This window comes from Echinops telfairi, unplaced genomic scaffold, assembly GCF_000313985.2.
Source record: "Echinops telfairi isolate 266 unplaced genomic scaffold, ASM31398v2 ScPeMD7_7467;HRSCAF=8505_1, whole genome shotgun sequence".
NCBI classification, from domain to species: domain Eukaryota; kingdom Metazoa; phylum Chordata; class Mammalia; order Afrosoricida; family Tenrecidae; genus Echinops; species Echinops telfairi.
Window position 1 is genome coordinate 21,527,490 of NW_022111368.1, and position 19,198 is coordinate 21,546,687.

A 19,198-nucleotide genomic window follows, 5' to 3' on the forward strand; every position below is an offset into this window, starting at 1 on the left:
AAAAAGGGGAAAAAATGCACCATCTCAGAAACTGATAGGGCAGTACTACCCTGTCCTATGGGTTCACTAGGGGCTGACAACCACTTGACAGCAATGAATTTGGCTTTTGGTTTGGTAGAAACATTCTGGTTCATGCAGCCTCTGTTCTGATGCTCACTTGCTGTGTACTCAGAACAACAACAAAGTGAAGCGCTTTCTTTAGCCTCCAGGACAGAACTCCACCCCCTGAACTCGGCTTTCCTGTGACGAAGACTTTTCCTAGAAGGTGCGTGAAACCAAGGGTAAGAAAGAGAGCAGGGAAGCAGCAATTATCAGCCTATCCATCAATATTTTTTGCAACTTTATAGAACTGCTCTCTAATAGGTTAGAAGAAAAAAAGCAGGGTGGTGGGGGCAGGGAGCATGGAGGGGAGCCTTCAGATGAGCCTTCCTATCTAGGACAGGACTGTGGGGAGCTGTGGGGTAATGAGATGAGATGCCTATCTAACAGTTATGAATGTTCACAGTAAAAACTTTTTTCCCCGTGGATCCAAATGCCTTGATATGAAAACTTCAATAGTTATAAATATTGTCCTTTATTCTGTTCTTAACACCACCACATATGATGCTGTTTCGGCCATGATCTGAAAATCTCAAACCAACTGAAATCACATATTGAATATTCACAAGCTGTAGCATCATGTGCACAGCAGTCTACAGAAATGATCAAAATCTAAAGTGATGTTTGCTGTTCTTTAACTGGCTCTATTTTGAAAAGGGTTCAGGGCAAGGCTCAAGTTTCTGGAGACATTAATGTATTGATCCCCAAAGAATACATTGGATCTATATCATGGCCCCTACAAGAAGCCTGTGGGTTTATTATAAATAATTCCAGCATAGTCTGTGTGTTCTAGTACCAAAATAATAATTATAATAAAATAAACTAAAAAATCAACTTTCTAAATGAGGATTTAGTACAGTTGTTACTTAACAACTTTCAAATATGCACACAGTTTTGTGAATACATTTTCCTGCTGAATTTACAGTGATCAATCTCAGCTCAAACCTCTTGATTAAAACATCGTAGTGGAGACACACACACTATGATAAAGTTTCCATTCATTGACATGTTGAATGACCGAGGCCATAAGGTAACTTCAGACAAACATGGTCCAGGAAAGACCAAGCAATTGTTCTTTGGATTTTTCCCCCCCACAAATTATCACATCATTTTACTGAAAATTAATCCAATGCGAGTCTTGTTTGGAGAAAATTAGCAAACAGCTTTGTGATGAAACGGTTAACAAATAGGGCTGATGGCAGTTCCCTAGTTGAGTCCTCCCAGCAGTGTGAAAGGTCAATTCCTTCATTTTTCCTACTGCATGCATTACAGTAGCTAAAATGCAGCCACCTTGCCTGTTGTGATGAGAAACTAGTGGAAATTAAATAAACTATTTGAATCCCTCTTTCACACTCAGAAATACCAAGAGCATATCTTGGGTACAAAACCATAATGTTGTTAGAATGTTCCACATAACAGGATTACAGTTTAACATGTCCATAATTGGCAAAGGTTTGCTGTTTATTAATTAACACCTTAGTATGAATACAAACTTGTTAAAATCATGTATTATAGGTGAAAGATTACCATTCAAATAAGTCACCACATTGATAGATGTTTTCTGAATTTTATACCTTAAGTTGAATAGTTTGAGTAAAAGTTTAAAACTTTCCCTTTCAAGTAAATATTCTGAGAGTAAGAGATGTTTCAGCAGTAAATTTCTTCAATGTCCCTACAATATTTTGTATATACATGAGATTAATTTTAATTCTGCTTCCTTTTTCTCAGTTGTCTTTTTAGGGGAAAACTCATAAATATTAATCTAATTATAATGTGCTATTCAGTCTTTTCCTCCAGAAGTACTAAACTGCTTGCTCCCTCCAGGAGGAAAGATCCGTCAAAAGAAAAGTTACTAAATCAAATTCATTTTATAAAACTCAAGTGTTATGTCCCTTTTATTTCCTGTTTCCCCCCATCAAGGCAATAACCCAGTGTAATCTAATCAATTCTGATTCATATTGAATGAACAGGACAGAATAGAGCTGTTCCTAATGTTTTCTGAAACTAAATCTTCAAGCCAGCAAATAGCCTAAATTTCTCCTATGGACCAACTGGTAGATTTGAACACCCAACTGGGGGGTAGGTAATTCAAAGCTTAAGTCACTAACAACTAGGGCTCCTCATTAAGACCAAAGTTTATAAACATAAACATGATTTTTCTAATGTTGTTGCTGCTAAGTGCCATCAAGTTTATTTAGCTCATAGTGACCGCCTGTGACCGCGATGAATTCCCTCTGGAATTCTCTAGGCTGTAACCAGTCTCCAAGCTTGCCTCCTGCTCCTCCCCCTGGATCAGCTAGGTTAGTGCGACAATCCTTCAATTGGGCAAGTCAGGTCTGTAGCCATTACATCAGCAGGGCTGTAATCCAATTTTAATGAAAACAAATAGCCAAATTACATTTTCACATATTCATCCTTCCTAACATACTTTTCAAAAATAGATACATTTTGAAGGAATAAGCTATTTTTATTTTAAACTATTGCACCAGGATTAAGTGAATACTGTAAATGGCTTGCTGTGTTTATCTATAGCTAGTTAAACAGTGCAAAGTATAGCGTTGATCATTGAAAAGTGTCATGCTAGTTTTATTATCCGGGGAAAGCAAATATATAGAGAGAATACTTATGTGTTAAGAATGAAGTTATTTGTTTTCTAAGTACTGTTGTTTATTTCTAAATAGTCATGTATTGCTTTGTTTTACAAGGAAATTCTCACAGGTTCCATGAAGATCACAATATTCTCATTCCTATTGAAGCTCTAAAATTGTAAAAAATATACAGAACCTCATGTAAGCATTGTACTTGTTTGAGTTCTTTCTCTCTTTTTATTTTGATATGTAGGCCATTTGTCAAGCACTAACCAATATGATTTAATCCAAAGTTACAAAATTAATTATCTAATTCATGAGATGCGTATGACAGTTATTTTAAGTATACTTAAATGGATTGTTTTGAAAAGAAATGTACACTTAGAAGGAAATTACAAGTAGACTTCTTTCAAGTCTATAGATTTTAAGACAGATTTCCCATTTAGTAAAAATAATTTAAACCACTTATGATACAAATGCAAACCAATGTGAAAACATAGCTTATAAATATATGCACATTAGTGAACATGTGGACATTTTCTATGATTCAGCTTAGGTTATACTGAATGAATAGCCACATAATACATCCTCTAATTAAACATTCTGATAGCTATACCTACGTATTTCTCACTCCATTCTGTATTATTATTACTAATCAAATTAGCAAGACAGTTAAAGGAAACTCTGAATCATGCAAAAAATAATTAAATGATATTTTAAAAAGAAATTTGCCAATACTGTAGTTTTAACTCTTCCTCCTCCTCCTCGCCCCCACCCTCACCCCCACCCCTTTTCCTGTTTGAAACTAGCCCATGTGCTACAAAAGCATTGAAGCCACTTTCAGTGTCACTGCTCCAACCTGTGTTGACATCCGATTTTCATGGGGTTTACATGACTGAACTTTCTCCTCTCTTTCTTTCTCTTTTGTCGACAGCAGAGAACACGCAAAGAGAAACGTGTACAAGCAGCTGCCCAGCTCAACTGGCCCAGACCGTGACAGGACATCCCTGTGTGTGCCGTCCTTCTGATTGCTTTGTTACTCGGTCTTCGCTTCGCCCTTCCCTCTGTCCTTCCGTGTTCCTTCCCCACAGTCTCACGATAGCCTTCAAAATCTACTTGTTTGGTGTGAAACTTTTTTCTTAGTTTTGTTTTTCTCTTTTGGTAGTGGAGTCATGTAGTATTTACCTCTACGAGACTGGCCAACTTTGCTTAGCATGATGTCTTACAAATTCATGCGTGTCATGAGGAATTTGACAGTTTTATGATTTTTTTAAGAGATGCTTAATATTATATTCTATGTATCTGTACAACAGTTAATTTATCTATTCCTCCACAGATAGGTTTTTTTGGATATTTCCACATTTTTGCTATTGTAGATAGCATTGCAATAAACATGAGTGTGCATTTATCTGGTCATATTTTATTAATTTTTTGGTGTTATATAAGTAGAGGTCTTGTGCAGCAGATTTACCCAACGCAATGCATTGCTTGATGTTATCACTCTGTTTACATGGCATTGATTGTAGGTGTAAGTACAGCTACAATGCTCTTTAGAGGCAAGGATGGAGAAACTTAGACTCGTGTATTTCAGTCATGATTTCAGGAGAGACCAATCCCCAGAGAAGGACATCATTCTTGCTAAAGTAGGGGGACAGAAAAAGAGGAAGCCCTTCAACAAGATGGATTGACACAGTGGCCGCAGCGATGGGCAGAGCAGTTGTGAGGATGGCACAGGACGGGGGAGTGGTTCATTCTGTTGTATGTAGGGGCTGCTAGGACCTAGAACTGACTCAATGTCACTTAACAACGAAAGAGACTTCAGGGTCATGTGATATTTTATTTGCACTTGCTTAAGGAAATATTCGACTATTTTCCGTCACGGCTGTACAATTTCTGCAGTCCCACACACAGTATATGAGTGTCCCAATCTCTTGACATCCTCTCCAACATCTGTTCTTTTCTTTCTTTTTTCATTTAATTTTGGTATCAGTGTTGGTGTAAAGTGGTACTGTATGTCATCATTGTTTTATGTTGTATTTCTCTGGTAGCTAATCATTGTGGACAGTTTTTTTTTCATACAATTGCTTGAAATTTTAGATCTTTCCAAACATTCTGTTCCTCATGTAACAACACAGAATGTTTCATAAGAATCCCTGGTGGCATGGTGGTTAATTATCGGACAGATAACAGCAAGGTCTTCAGTTCAACTCCACCAACTGCTCAGCAGAAAAAAGTTGAGATTGTCTGCTCCCATAAAGATTTACAATCTTGGAAATCCTAAAGAGCAGTTCTACTCTGTTCTATAGGGGTAGGGGCTTCATACGTGTTAACCAGATACTATGGACTCCTCCTATTATTGGGGTTTCAATAATCTTTCCCTATGTCAAATCCATATGAAACCATAAACATATAGCTTATATTTGGAGAATTTATATACTTTTAGATTAATATCCGTTAACATGATGCTATGAGACAATTCTTAAGTATTTAACTTATTAGTAGTATACATCCAATAGGAATCTTCAGAAATCTTTTGGTTTTTACAGTAATTTTGCCATTTTATAAAAATTTCTTGATATTTTACAATAAAACCTTGATTTACAGGTTTATTTGGGGGGAATACTTTCTAATTTATTTTTATTATTTCATACTATAATTACTTATAGTCTAAAACTAAAAGGAGAATTCTAAAGGATGATTAGGTAAATGGGAATATTATAAATTTTAATTTATTTTGTAGCAAAATTCACTAATAGCATTGCAGAATATTCTAGGAACTATAATTCTCAGCAATGGATTTAATATGCATAGAATTTGAATTTATTGACTTGAAGAGATGTAAAATTTATCCTAACAGTTCTAAAATATTTTTATTTTTTCATTCATTAACATAAGTTATCTAAATTTAGTTGGAAAGTAAACATGGATTACACATTTCTCAAAATTAAAAAAAAATTTACTGATTTTATTGTATTCTAAAGGATCTACCTCTAACAGAAAAGATAACACAGCTTTTCAATAAAAAATATTACCACTTTAAAAACAGTTTATAGAATTGGGTTCCATAAAGATGCCAAAACCATAATCACGTGTCTGAGATAATAAGGTGATTGTGAAACATGTGTTTTACATTAATCCTGATTTTATGTATCAATTTTCAATGATTCATAGGCTGAACTAGTTGATCATTTTACTGGTGATTTTGTGATTTATTGCCCAGTAAAGATTAAATTATTCATTGCTCTATGATTATGGTTGAGATATTAGAAAAGTTTATGACAGTTATTTTTACCTAGATATTACATCCAAATCACTACATTTAATGCAATACTGATCCAGTATTATTGTTTGTAGTATTATTGTTTAAAGAGAGGAAAAAACTAATCACCAACTTCATATGGAAAGAGTAAGCAAAATACTCATAAAGAAGAGCAAATTTGGGAGGTCTCCCACTCCCCCAATCTCAAAACTTACTATACTTTTCTCATAAGCAAACGGATAACATTTGTGCAATGACCGACACAGAATTGAGAGTTCAGAAGAAAATCTCTTATGTAAAAGTTTCGGGAGAGCTAATCTTTGAAAATGGGTGAAACTCATTAAATGGAGAAAATAGAGTCTTAAAACAAACAGAATCCATATCTCTCACTATAAACAATAACGAACTCAAGATAGATCAGGACCTAAATGTGAAACTTAAACCTATAGAGATCATCAAAGATAAATAGGGACACATTTAGGGGACCTAATAAATAACATATATAGTAATTAACATAATACTAGTATATTATCAAAAATAACTAGAAATACACAAGTAGCAGAAGACAACCTAGATGACTAGAAGGCCCTAAAATTTAGATTACACACATCCAAAGATTTCACCAACTGAGGATAGGAGTATCCCCAGACTAGAGCAACGCTTTTGGTAGCAACATATCTGACAAGGGACGAAACTCTAACATGTACAGGAAACTTTAACATCTAAACAACATAAAATAAAAAACAATTCAATTAAAAGGAAGGCAGAAAATATCAAGAGACATTTTGCTAAATGAGATGTTCAGGTTGCTAAGAAATGCATGGAAAAATGCTCATGACTATTAACCAATTGCTGTTCCATCAAATTTATTCCAACTTATAAAGACCCGTGTGCACCAGAGCAGAGCAGGGACCAGCTTTGTGCTGCCCTCACACCCGCTCCTGCGTTTGAGCCCACGGTTGCTGCCACTGTATCAGTCCACGCCGTTGAAAGGATTCCTCTTTTTCCATCAGCTTGTTTATAACGAAATCCGATGTTCTTCTTCAAAGACTGGACTGGGTCCTCCTGACAACTTGACAGGAAGTCTTACCAGATTGCTTCCACAGAGCACTCGGACTGGAATCTTCAAAGACAGGTTTGTTTCCTCTTCGGTTATCTATGGTATCTGTAGCATTCTTCGTCAGTACCATAATTCGTAGGCATCAGTTCTTATTTCTCTTCTTCACTCATTGCCCGTTTTTGGCTTACGTATGAGGAGTTAGGAATTACAATGATTCAAGTCTGGTGCACCTAAATCTTTATTCCTTAAAACTTTAAAGAGCTCTTTTGCAGTAGCTCAATGCAATGTGCTCTTTACTTCTTGACTTCTGCTTTTATTGATGTTGATTATGGATCTCAGTAAAATGAAAAAAGCCCTGGACAACTTCAATCTTTTCTTTGTTTACCAGGATCCAGGGTTCTCCCATGATATGATCACACGTAGTGTGGTCAGCTCCATGACGGAATCTTCTGTGAAGCAGCCGAGCAACTGTGGGGAGAGTAGACCTCCTTTCTATTGTCACAGTCTTGATAAGACTGAGGCAGGTTTCACTCAGGGGGTGGCCACCCTCAGCATAAATTGACGGTGTGTGGAGGCTAGCGAACTTCTATTACTGGATTTGGATCCTACATCTGGTTTGCAGAGACATCCTCTTATATGACCTGCAGATTCTAATTGCTCTCAGTGGATTGCTGGCCTTGGATTCATTCAACCGGTCTCAGATTCATTCAATTCATCATCCACCACCCTGTGCATCCTTCTTGTCCAGCTGCGTCTCTCTCGTTCCCAGTTCTCAGTTCTTGCAGCGACAGGAGTCAGGAGAGGCCTTCAGCTGACATATTGGGACCCAAACTGAACCAAACCACACTAGCAACAAATTCACTGCCATGTAACCAATTCCTACTCCTGGGGAGCCTGAAGGACAGAGTAAAATAACTTGTTTGGGGTTTTGAGGCTAGAAAATTTTATGGGAGCAATAAAACCTCATCTCTCTCCTGCAGAGCAGCTGGTAGGTTCAAACTTATGACTCTGTGGTTAGCTGCCCAGCATGTAACCCTCGAAACCACAAGAGCACCTTTCTAAATGGCATGGTTGTGCTGATTTTTGTTTTCTTAATGTTGGCATGTAATCCATATCAGAAGTCTCTCAGTTTTATAAGTAACCAGCATGCAGAGCCATGTAATTTAAACATTACGGGTTATTAATCAGTTTTCCTAAAATCCTGATGCCACATTCATTTTTCATTTCATCCAGTCTCTCAGATTATTTGTCGAATGTACAGATTGTATAAGTGTTGTGAAAAGATACAACTCTGACATAGACTCTCTACTTTTAAGCCACACATTATTCCCATGTTCTATTCAAATGATTGCCCTCGGTCTATGTCAAGCTTCACAGGAGGAAATTAACCAAACCCAGACCAATCTCACTGCCATCTGCCATCCAGTCAACGCTGGCTCATAACAACCTAGCAGGGCAGAGAAGAACAGCTCCCGTGAGTTTCCAAAACGATAACAGTTTACAGGAAGGAATAGAAAGCCCTGTGTTTCTCCCGTGGAGTAGGCTGGTGGTTTCAAACTGCAGACCTTGTAAGTCACAGCCTAATGTGTAGCCACTATGTCTTGAACTCCCATTCTTCATAATAGTCTCCATAATTTGTTTAATGTAAATACACCCAGTTAAATGCTTCCGCATAATCACTGAAGCATAGGAAAACACGTTTCTGATATTCTCTGCTCTAGACAAGATCTATTTAACATTGGCAATGATATCCCTTGTTCCATGTTGTCTTCTCAGTTAGGCTTGATTTTTCTGGCAGTTCCCTGCTACAACCATTTTGTGTTAGTCTGGGTAGACTACAGAAACAAATTCATAGACACGCATATGTTTCTAAGAAAAAGCTTTATATACAAGAGCAATTGAATGTTAAGAAAATATCCCAGCCTAGTCCAGATCAAGTCCATAAATCTGATATTAGTCCATGTGTCTGATAACAATCTAAAAATTCCTCTTCAGACTCCTGCAACTCATGCAATGACATCTTATGCAGAAAAATCACAGGCCAGTGGGTGGAAAGTCTTGTGGATCCTGTGGCGGTATATGCATCTCAGTGCTGGCAGGTGTCTCTAAGTAGCTCCTCCAGTTCGGAGCACTAGCATAACTCCATGTGTCTTGTCAGTTGCAAGGGAGTAAGCATGTGCTCCTCCTCCAGTGAGCTATTTTTCAACTTTGCATCTCCAAATGAGGTCATCAAGCTGTGACCTGACTGACAGGCCCCTTCTCTTGTAAGTCTCAGATTCTTGTCCACCCCTTCTCTTGTCCACCCCTTCTCTTGTAAGTCTCAGATTAACTACAGATTGTGTAACTACCACACATTGTTCTTTTTAGTTATCCTCAGAAAAATTTTACTTTCATATGCTATAATGACACTTCTGCATTCTATTTGATCACCTTTCATTATGAGGGAGGGGCCCAGGAACATGGATCTCTTTCTTTATGTTGTCTAGGCAGCTGTCTTTCTCGTTTCTTGGCATAGAGTTATGGGCACCTCCGGCACTTTAACTCTTTGTGGAAAAGTTTTAATTGATAGCCTGTGCATTCCTGGGATTTTCTTTTCATCCGTGTTTTCACTGAAGCTTACACTTCTTACGTCAGTAGCCTCTGTTCATGAGCATAGTCTGCTTCCTGAAATGATGGGACGTTGACCAATTCTTTTTAGGGTTAAGTGGCTCTGTGTATTTTGTCTGTCTTCTTCTGATGCCTCCTGCATGCTTCAATCATTTGCGCTGGAGTTATTCAATATTGCAACATTGAAGCCTAAACTTTTCTTCAGTCCTTTCAGCTTGAGAAGTGATGTGCATGCTCTTCCCTTGTGAATTTCTAACTCCTGGTCTTAGAGGATTTCATTATAAGGTTTTGCTTTCTCTTCTCAGTCTGTCCCTTTACTTCTGTCAGTTCTTTCATCATTTATTTCATTAGCTTTAGCTACTATATAATCAAGACAATTTTCATAGTCTCTTCTGACATCCATTTTGTCTTTCTCGTCTTTTCAATAATTTTGTGTTTTCTTCCTGCCCTTGATTTCATCCCAGAGCTCACCTGCTCTTCAGTTATTAGTATTCGGTGCATCAAAGCCATCTTGAAATGGTCTCTAAATTCAGGTAAATATAGTCAAAGTGGCACTTCAGTTCCTATAGGTTTTAAAAATGATGTTTAGCTTTAACTTGAATTGCATATGAACACTTGATGCTTTATTCTTCAACCTTCACTGGCCCTGTTCTGGCTGATGAAAATTGAGTTTCTCTATTGTCTTTTCCAAAGACATAGTCCATTTGAGCCCTTTGTAGTCTATCTAGTAATGTGTGTAATAAATGGTATATAGTCACCGTTTGTGTTATTTATAAAATATTTTCAGTTAATCAGTTTCTGGTTTTGCAAATTCTATCATGTAATTTCCAGCACCATTTCTATTACTAAGGCCCTATTTTCCTACTACCTATCTTCCTTCTTTGTTACCAATTTTTGCATTCCAATGATTAGCAATTTCAAACATGCAATTGATTGCATATTTCATCAATTTTAGACTCAGAAACTAGTCAAAACCTTCAATTTCTTCATCTTTCACATTAGTGACTGGTGGATTAATCTGAATAATAGTTGTATTAACTCATTTTCCTTGTAGGAAGAGAGATATTATCCTATTTCTAACAGCTTCATGCTTCAGGATGTATAGTAAAATGTTCTTTTGACAATGAAAGTGACACCATTCCTCTTCAATTTGTCATTCTCGGCATAGTAGACCGTATAATTTCTAATTCAAAATGGCCAATACCTGTCCTTTTTAACTAATTAATGCCCAGGATGGCAATCTTTATGCATTCTATTCTATGTTCTGTCTGATTAATAATAGATTTTTAAAGTACCCTTTTCTCATTTTGAGCTGTGCCACATCAGCAAGTGAAGGTTTTGAATGGTTGCTTCTTTTACATCAATGTAGCTAAATCTAATTTGAGGTAGGAGCAGCTCCCCATTAATAGTTTGTCTGTCTTCCATACTGGGGGTTCATCTGCTGACACTATTTGGACAATGTCATGGGAGAATGATGGGGTGCTCTACTCCCCAAAAGTGTTACATTCTCAGAAACTCACAGGGACAGACCTACTCTGCCCTATAGGTCTATATGAATTGGCATCAAGTCAATGGCAGGGAGTGAATTCTGCTGCGATTCACAAGGTTTCCAGGGGCTAGTTTTCCAAAAGTGTATCCCCTTTTTCCTCTTCCAAGTCTGTCTCAGTCTTGATGCTCCACTGAACCCTATTCACCATGAGTTTCTCCTCTAGTGTTTGAAATATTGGTGGCTTAGCTTCCAGCATAACAGCAACACACAAGCAACCATAGGACAATGAACTTATAGATAATTGATGGTGTTTTACATTAGAAATATACAAATCAAAGTACCAATGAAATATCTTATTTCAAATTAATAGCAAAATTCAAAAAATATAAAACAACAAATATCATTGAATGTATGATGTGCCAGGAGCACTTGTACACTGCAGGTAGAATTGTAAAATGCTAGAATCATATATGAGCTGCAAATATGTCCACAGATATAGTAGCGTATGCATACTTCTAAGCCTTTACCTGGACTTTGTCTATTAGAAACACCTCATCTTTCTGGAGAGCCAATACTAAACTGTAGTGATAGGACATGCAATTTGGTCTTTGAAACACAGCTCTGACCGCTCATAAAAAGGGTCAAGAAGGACTTGCAAAAAAGAAGGATTTGCTTTAACTGCTCTACTCATTATCAAAACTCTTTTGGCAATATTAATTAAAGGTGTTGGTTTTTGGTAGGAAACTATTAAGTTAAAGTTGTCTCAATTGTAAAGTTGTACTAATTTTGAGTTGGCAAATTATGTTAGTACCAGATTCAGTCCAAGCATCTGGACTCATCTGGTTAGCTCAGGACTCAAACATTATTCATGGTGACATTAAAACCATTTTACTCACTGCCTATCCATAGATAAGATTAGGCTTTGAAGGTATATTCGCCTTTGAAAAAAATGGAAAAGAAAGCAAGCACTTTGAGTTTACTGTCTGGAAAACAGCATTTAGCATCCTAAAAGGTAAAAGCAAGTGTCCCTAAGCTTTCCACTGTGGAAACAACGTTGATCATCTGTATGGCAGAATGAGAATCCATCACTCTTTGATATGGTGTTGAAGATTTCTCATCAGTTGTGAGTTATATGTAGATAGCTGAGAGTTAATAAAATTGTATTACCCAGGTAAGCACGGTACAAGAGTGATATGCAATTTTATGTTGTGGGAAAAGAAATAATATATATCAAAGATTAAGATTTGAAGTTAGTCATTTTTCGTATATTCAATACACAGGGATTGCTAGAAAGGTTACCTTTGCTCTAAATATCTAAGAAAGTCTTTAGTACCAAATAGACATAGATTAGAATAAAGTAAGAAATGAAAAGAAATAATAAAAAATAATTGTACCATCTAAACCAGGGTTTTTATCCAGTATCAGCAATTCATTGTCGGTAAAAGATATGCTATTTCTTCAATATATGTATTAATTTTGACAATTCAGCTACAATTCAATTCTTGTTGTGTTCAGGATATACTCTAAATACATTACACATCGATGGCCTTCCGATGTCATTGTTCTTTCTAAGCTAAGATATTGACCATATGTTGCTTTTTAAATGGACAACATCTACAATGTTGATATCTGCCAAATAGCAAATCAACCTTTATGATTAAAGTTGACAAGGTGACAAGGAAAATGAGTGTATACTTGTATAGATATTTATGAATTTTTATGTCACATTGCCGTCTGTGCACTTGTTTGCTTTTTGTCAATAGCCGAAGGCTCATATCTCTGCACCAGACACACATTATATTCCAAGGTCTTCAGACAGCTTCCTTCGCCCTAGTGAATCTGCTGATTAATTTAGGATATTCTTCTTAATTAGCACCCCAAAGGAGGTCTAGATTATCTAGCCTATACTCCATGAAAAACAAGTGAATCTGAAGAATAATGACCCAGGGAGACAGGCACGTTGTCTCCAAATGATGTTACAAGAACATTAAGTCTCTCTCAAGTCAAGATTGTGTCAGGCAATGCCTCGGGTGGTTGTAGCCCTTTAATCAGGGCAAAATTAGATATTATACTCGTCAAATTTAATTTTGTCTTCGACAAGAAGAAGGCATGATAGATGCCACTTGACAGATGAAACATGGCGCCCAGTGCAGTCATGATTGCCATTGGCCTTCAGGCAAATAAGTTGGTGAATGAGAGAAGAATGGAGCAATAAGAATAGGAGGATGGAGTAGGGAGCTCGCTAATTGTGCCCAGATCTGTGAAATGCACTCATAGAACTAGGGAAATATGATGCCCATGACAACTTTCATCGATAGGCCTGACTAAACATTTGAAACCTTTATCAAGATTTCAACTAAACAATTCTGGCAATTCCAGTTTCAAGAAAAAGAGAAAGAAGGGAGAGTTTAATAAATTTTAAATAACCATTTATTTGAAGAGAAATCTTAATAGTTGTTTGTTGAGTTCACAGGAAATATTATGGAACTCCCAGTCCATGTTCCTTTCCAGGCCATATCAGTGCAAGTGAGAAACATTTATTGTGACTTTTCTAGACATAGAACTTTTTACCCAATCAAATTAACATAGATGCCTAACATAAAATTACACATACACACACACACACACACACACACAATTACTGTCTTAAGTATATTTTTTGCTGTGTTTCTTTCTGGGCCAGTTAACTTTTGCGCAGTGTAGTTTGGGAACATTTTCAAAGCTGAGTCATCTAATTGCTACTGTTGTGCTAGTTGCTCTCAGCACAGAGCAGCTCTGCATTTAGAAAAGCATATGCTAGCCTATCTGTTCCTCTTCAGGGGAGAAAACTTTTTTTATTCTTCGTGTTGTTACCATTTATTCCATTTTTACCCTTACTAGTAAAATGCTGAAGTCGTTTCCTCCTCATCATTTGGACGTTTAAAACCTCTAACCTGCAAACGTCTGTTAAGTAGTCTATTTTTAACACTTTGCCATTATGAAATATGGGTGAATTTATTGCAGTTCTTAATTTTGAAAAAGAATGAATAGCCATGACTTAATGTAACAGTCAGGCATATTATCACTTCAAGGAAATATTTTTTAAAAGAAAAGTAATTGTATATTAAGTTCCTCTTTAATTAGACAGATGAATACTTTGTCTCATAGTCCTTATTCATTCAAAAAGTCACTCAGGAAACATCTATTGAAGGATTTCTATTGGATCAAATGTCACAATAAGAACCAGGCCTATTAAAAATGATTATTGTATATTGCAAATGACTCCACGTTTTTCTTGCCCTGGTAGGAACTTAACGGTTATAGTACGGATTTCTGCCATTGCACATATGGCCACATTAGGTTCCTTCAAGTCAGTTCCAACTCATACAACTTCATGTGCAGCAGACAAGAATACTGCCTGATCCCATGCCATCCTGAGAATTGTTGCTGCGTTGATACCAATTGCTGTAGTCACTGTGTCAATCCATCTTGTTGAAGATTTTCTTCTTTTTCACCCTACCCTTCGCCAAACATGATGTTCTTTTCCAGGGACTGGTCTCTCCTGCGGACATGTTTAAATATGAACATGAAGTCTCACTATTCTGACTTCAAAGAAGCATTATGCCAATGCCTCTTTAAAGATGTATGTGTTCTGCCAGTCTATGCTCTACGTATTTGTATTCTTTAACAACATCATGAATCAGTATCATCAATTCTTGTGCAGTTATATTTATTCATTGTTCAGTTTTTATGTAGCCATATACATTACTAATAAATTTATAAAGGCATTTATAAGTACATTGTACCAGTATCCATTTCACATTCTTTGCCCTTTTCAAGTACTTGGCTGTTCATGATCCTCTGTCCAGTGGTTTCTGGCCTGCTAGGATAACCTGGACATTCATTCTTCAATGGTGTAGTCCATTAGATGTCCTATGTTAATAGGGTTGGTTCAGTTTTCCATGAGTGTTAATTACAGGACACAGTAATAATAAAAAATGCTTTAAGAGATTTCCTGTATTCCATAGAAAATATTATTTATCTTCATTGAGGAATCATAGTAAAGACCCCTTGGTATCAATCATACCAAATAGTAGAGTAAGTCCTTTCTATACCTACTGAATCACCGGCATAAAAAACACCAAAGTGGTGACAGGGAAGGTGGGGTAGAAAGGCGGAACTGATTACAAGGATCTACATTTAACCCCCTCCTTGGGGGATGGACAACAGAAAAGTGGGTGAGAGGAGATGTCGGACAGTGTAACACATAGAAAATTAATAAGAATGTATTAATTATCAAGGGTTCATGGGGGAGGGGTCAAAATGAGGGCTCAAGTAGAAAGCAAATGTTTTGAGAATGATGAGGCCAACAAATGTACAAATGTACTTGACACAATGGATATATGTATAGATTGTGATAAGAGTTGTATGAGCCCCCAATAAAATGATTAAAAAAAAAAAAAACAGAACAAAACACCAAAGTGATAAGGTCATGTTTTAACTTTTAGCTACTTGGAATAATTGTTTTGCCTATTAGTAAAAAACATTCCTTCCTTGGATCTAAGATCCCTAAGCCAGTATAATATAATATTTTGGGCACAAGAAATAAAAATTTGTTAGTGGGACACTACAGGTAATAGTGAATGATTCCATTGCCACCACAAACTCTAGATTCCTGGAATCATGAGCCTGGGGTATGGAAGAAACAGTACCAATCAATATTGGATACTGATTTCAAAATTGGTCTAGTTGTTTGTCCACAACTGGATCGACAGATAATAACATGATAAATGGAAAAGATGCAGAAGTTGTCAAGGATTTCATCTAGTTTGTATCCACAATAAATATTCATGGAAACAGCAGCCAAGTAATCAAATGGCTTGTTGCACTGGGCAAACTCCTGCACAGAATCTCTATGAAGTGTTGGAGAGCCAGGATATAACTGTGAGGACTGAAGTGCACTTAATTCAAGCCATGGTATTTTCAATCACCTCATGTGCATGGAAAAATTGAACGTTCATCAAGGAAGACTGCTTTAAAATTAATGAATTTCAATTATGATGCTGGGTAAGAATATTGAAATTACCACGGACTGCCAGAGGAACAAACAAATCTGTCTCAGAAAAAAATGGAATGAAAATGCTCTCAGAAGCAAGGATGATGGTACTTTGTCTCACAGACTTTGGACATGTAATCAGGAGAGGCCACTCCCTGGAAAAGTACATTGTGCTTGGAAAAGTAGACAGAAAAGACAAAGACCCTGAGTTAGTTAATTGTGCCAGCCTGGCCGATAATCACATGTGGGGCTAATTGAAAGGCGGAGGTATAAATGGGTGGTGAGCCTCGCCTTTCTAGTTCTCGGGTCTCTTGTTTTGTGATGGTTGCACCGGGTGCAGCTGCCTTAGAAGTTCCCTGCTTCAGCTTGCAAGATTGACTTCCTACAAGACATCCCCAAGGAGAAGCCACATGGACCTACCCCGATGCAGCCCTGGGTGCTGGAGCAGCCGTGTGGAGACCCCTGCCAGTGCTGAGATGCTTGTTCATTCACTGACTCAGCTTTCCTCCTGCAGTCGGCATCATTGCCTCTGTTTTGTGAGGTGGAGGACTTTGTGGACTGGTGTTGGGTTAATGGGTTAATGTTGGACTTGTGGGCTTGGGCAGCATTGGGTTGGGATGTTTTTGTGATGCACATTTTCTTTACATAAAACTCTCTCTTATACATGAGTTGCTGTGGATTTGTTTCTCCAAAGTACCCAGACTAATATAGACCCTTAACCAGATGGATTGAGACAATGGCTGGAACTGAATCTTCAGAAGGCCATTCCATCATTGAATCAAGCCAGTTGCTTCAGAATGTTGGAGAGCATGGAAAGACTTCTTCATTCAATGAGCACAAGCCCATTGCCACTCTTCATTTAGAATAAGGTATGTTCCATGACAATGCTGATTAGACTATTAGAATAAGGCATTCTGTTAATCTGTGGATGGTGGTTTTGGTAAAAGCATTGTGTTCAGTGAAATAAACCTACTCCAAACAGATTATCTTAATTATTGTTAAAAAAAAATTGTATTAGTCAGATACAGTTCTCCAGAGAAACAGAAGCAACAGAAAAGAAATAAATAAACTACATACATAAATACATAAGCAGAAGGGAAACTCTGGCTGTCTATCTATGTTACAGTCCTGAGGCAGCACACTTTTTTCAACTACATAATTTTTCACTTTTAAAACCTTAACCTGAATGGATCAGGAAAATCAACATGACTGAGAGTAATATATTTGCTTAGCATCAACTAATTGTAAAATATCCTCAAAGGAACATCTAGACTAGTGTTTCATAACTAAGTACATTAGCCTAGCTAAGTTGCCCACTTGGAAGAAGCACAGGGCTTGTGTTATCGAGGTGTTGAAGGGATCAGGTATCAGGCATCAAAGAAAAAAAAAATCAAATCATTGTGAATGAGGGGGAGTGCAGATTGGGGACTCAAGACCCATCTGTAGGCAACTGGACATACCCTTACAGAAGGGTCTCGGGGAGTACATGAGCCAGTCAGGGTGCAGTGCAGCAACAATGAAACATACAACTTTCTTCTAGTTCCCAAATGCTTCCTCCCCCCCCACCTACCTACTATCATGATCCAAATTATATCTTACAAATATGGCTGGACCAGAGGATGTACACTGATACAGATAGGAACTGGAAACACAGGGAATCCAAGATGGATTCCTCAGTGGTGAGAGTGGTGATATCGGGAGGGTGGAGGGAAGGAGGGTAGGGTGTAAGGGGGAACTGATTACAAGGATCTACATAAAACCACCTCCCTGGGGGATGGACAACAGAGAAGTGGGTGATGGTGATGGAAGATGTCAGAAAGTGTAAGATATGACAAAATAATAATAATTTCTAAATTATCAAGGGTTCATGGGGGAGGGGGAAGCGGGGAGATAAGGGAAAAAATGAGGAGCTGATTTACCAAGGGCTCAAGAGAAAGAAAATGTTTTGAGAATGATGAGGGCAACAAATGTACAACTGTGCTTAACACAACAGATGTATGCATGGATTGTGATAAGAGGTGTATGAGTCCCCAATAAAATGATTTAATAAAAAAGAAAAAAATTAAACATTACAAGGATGTTCTAATCTAATGAGACAAAACTGGATCCCTATCACAACCCTTACAAAAGTCAGTCCCATGTGGACAATAGATCTTAATATAAAGAGTAAGATGCTAAATATTCTAGATGATTATATAGGAGGATATATTTAATACTTTAAGTAGGAAATATTTTCTCATACACAACACAAAAAGCAATAATCTTATATGAAATTATATAAAAATTAAAATCAATGCTTATTTTTTAATTAAGGGACCACAAAGGGAACAAAAATAAAAACACAGAGAGGCAGTATAAACTGCAAAACCATCACAACAAAGGGCTCGGATCCAGACAAATATTTTAAAAACCAAGACAAAGACTTGTGATCCCGTGGGATATGGGTATAAGACCTGCGGAGGGAAACAAACGAACAATATCCAGCAATTAGCATCTTGTTGTTAGCTGCTGTTGAGTCAGTTTCAACTCGTTGCCAACCTTTGCACAACAGACGGGGCAACAATGCCAGGCCCTTTGCCATCCCAGTAGTTACTGCTGTGTTTCAGCACATTGTTGCAGCTAATGTGTTAATATATTAAATGCAGATCTCTCTCTTGTTGAATCTATACTAAATATAATGTGACTCCATAATGTCTCCAATGACCGATCTTTCCAGATATTATGTCCAAAGCACACACGGCGAAGTCCCACCATCTTCACTTTTAAGGAGCATTCTGGCTTTACTCTATCCCACGCAGATTTGTTTGTTCTTCTGGAAGCCCATGGTACTGTCAATATTCTTTGTCAACCACATAATTCAAAGGGATCGATTCTTGTTTGGTCTTTCTTACTCATTGGCCAGCTTTCATATTCAGATGAGGGTATTGAACATGTCATGGTTTGGGTCAAGCACTCATTATTCTTCAAAGTGTTCTTTAATTTTTTAAATGAGTCTTTCATAACAGATTTGCCTAGTGAAGTACGTCATTTGATTTTTTTTCAATTGCATTTTACTTTTTTT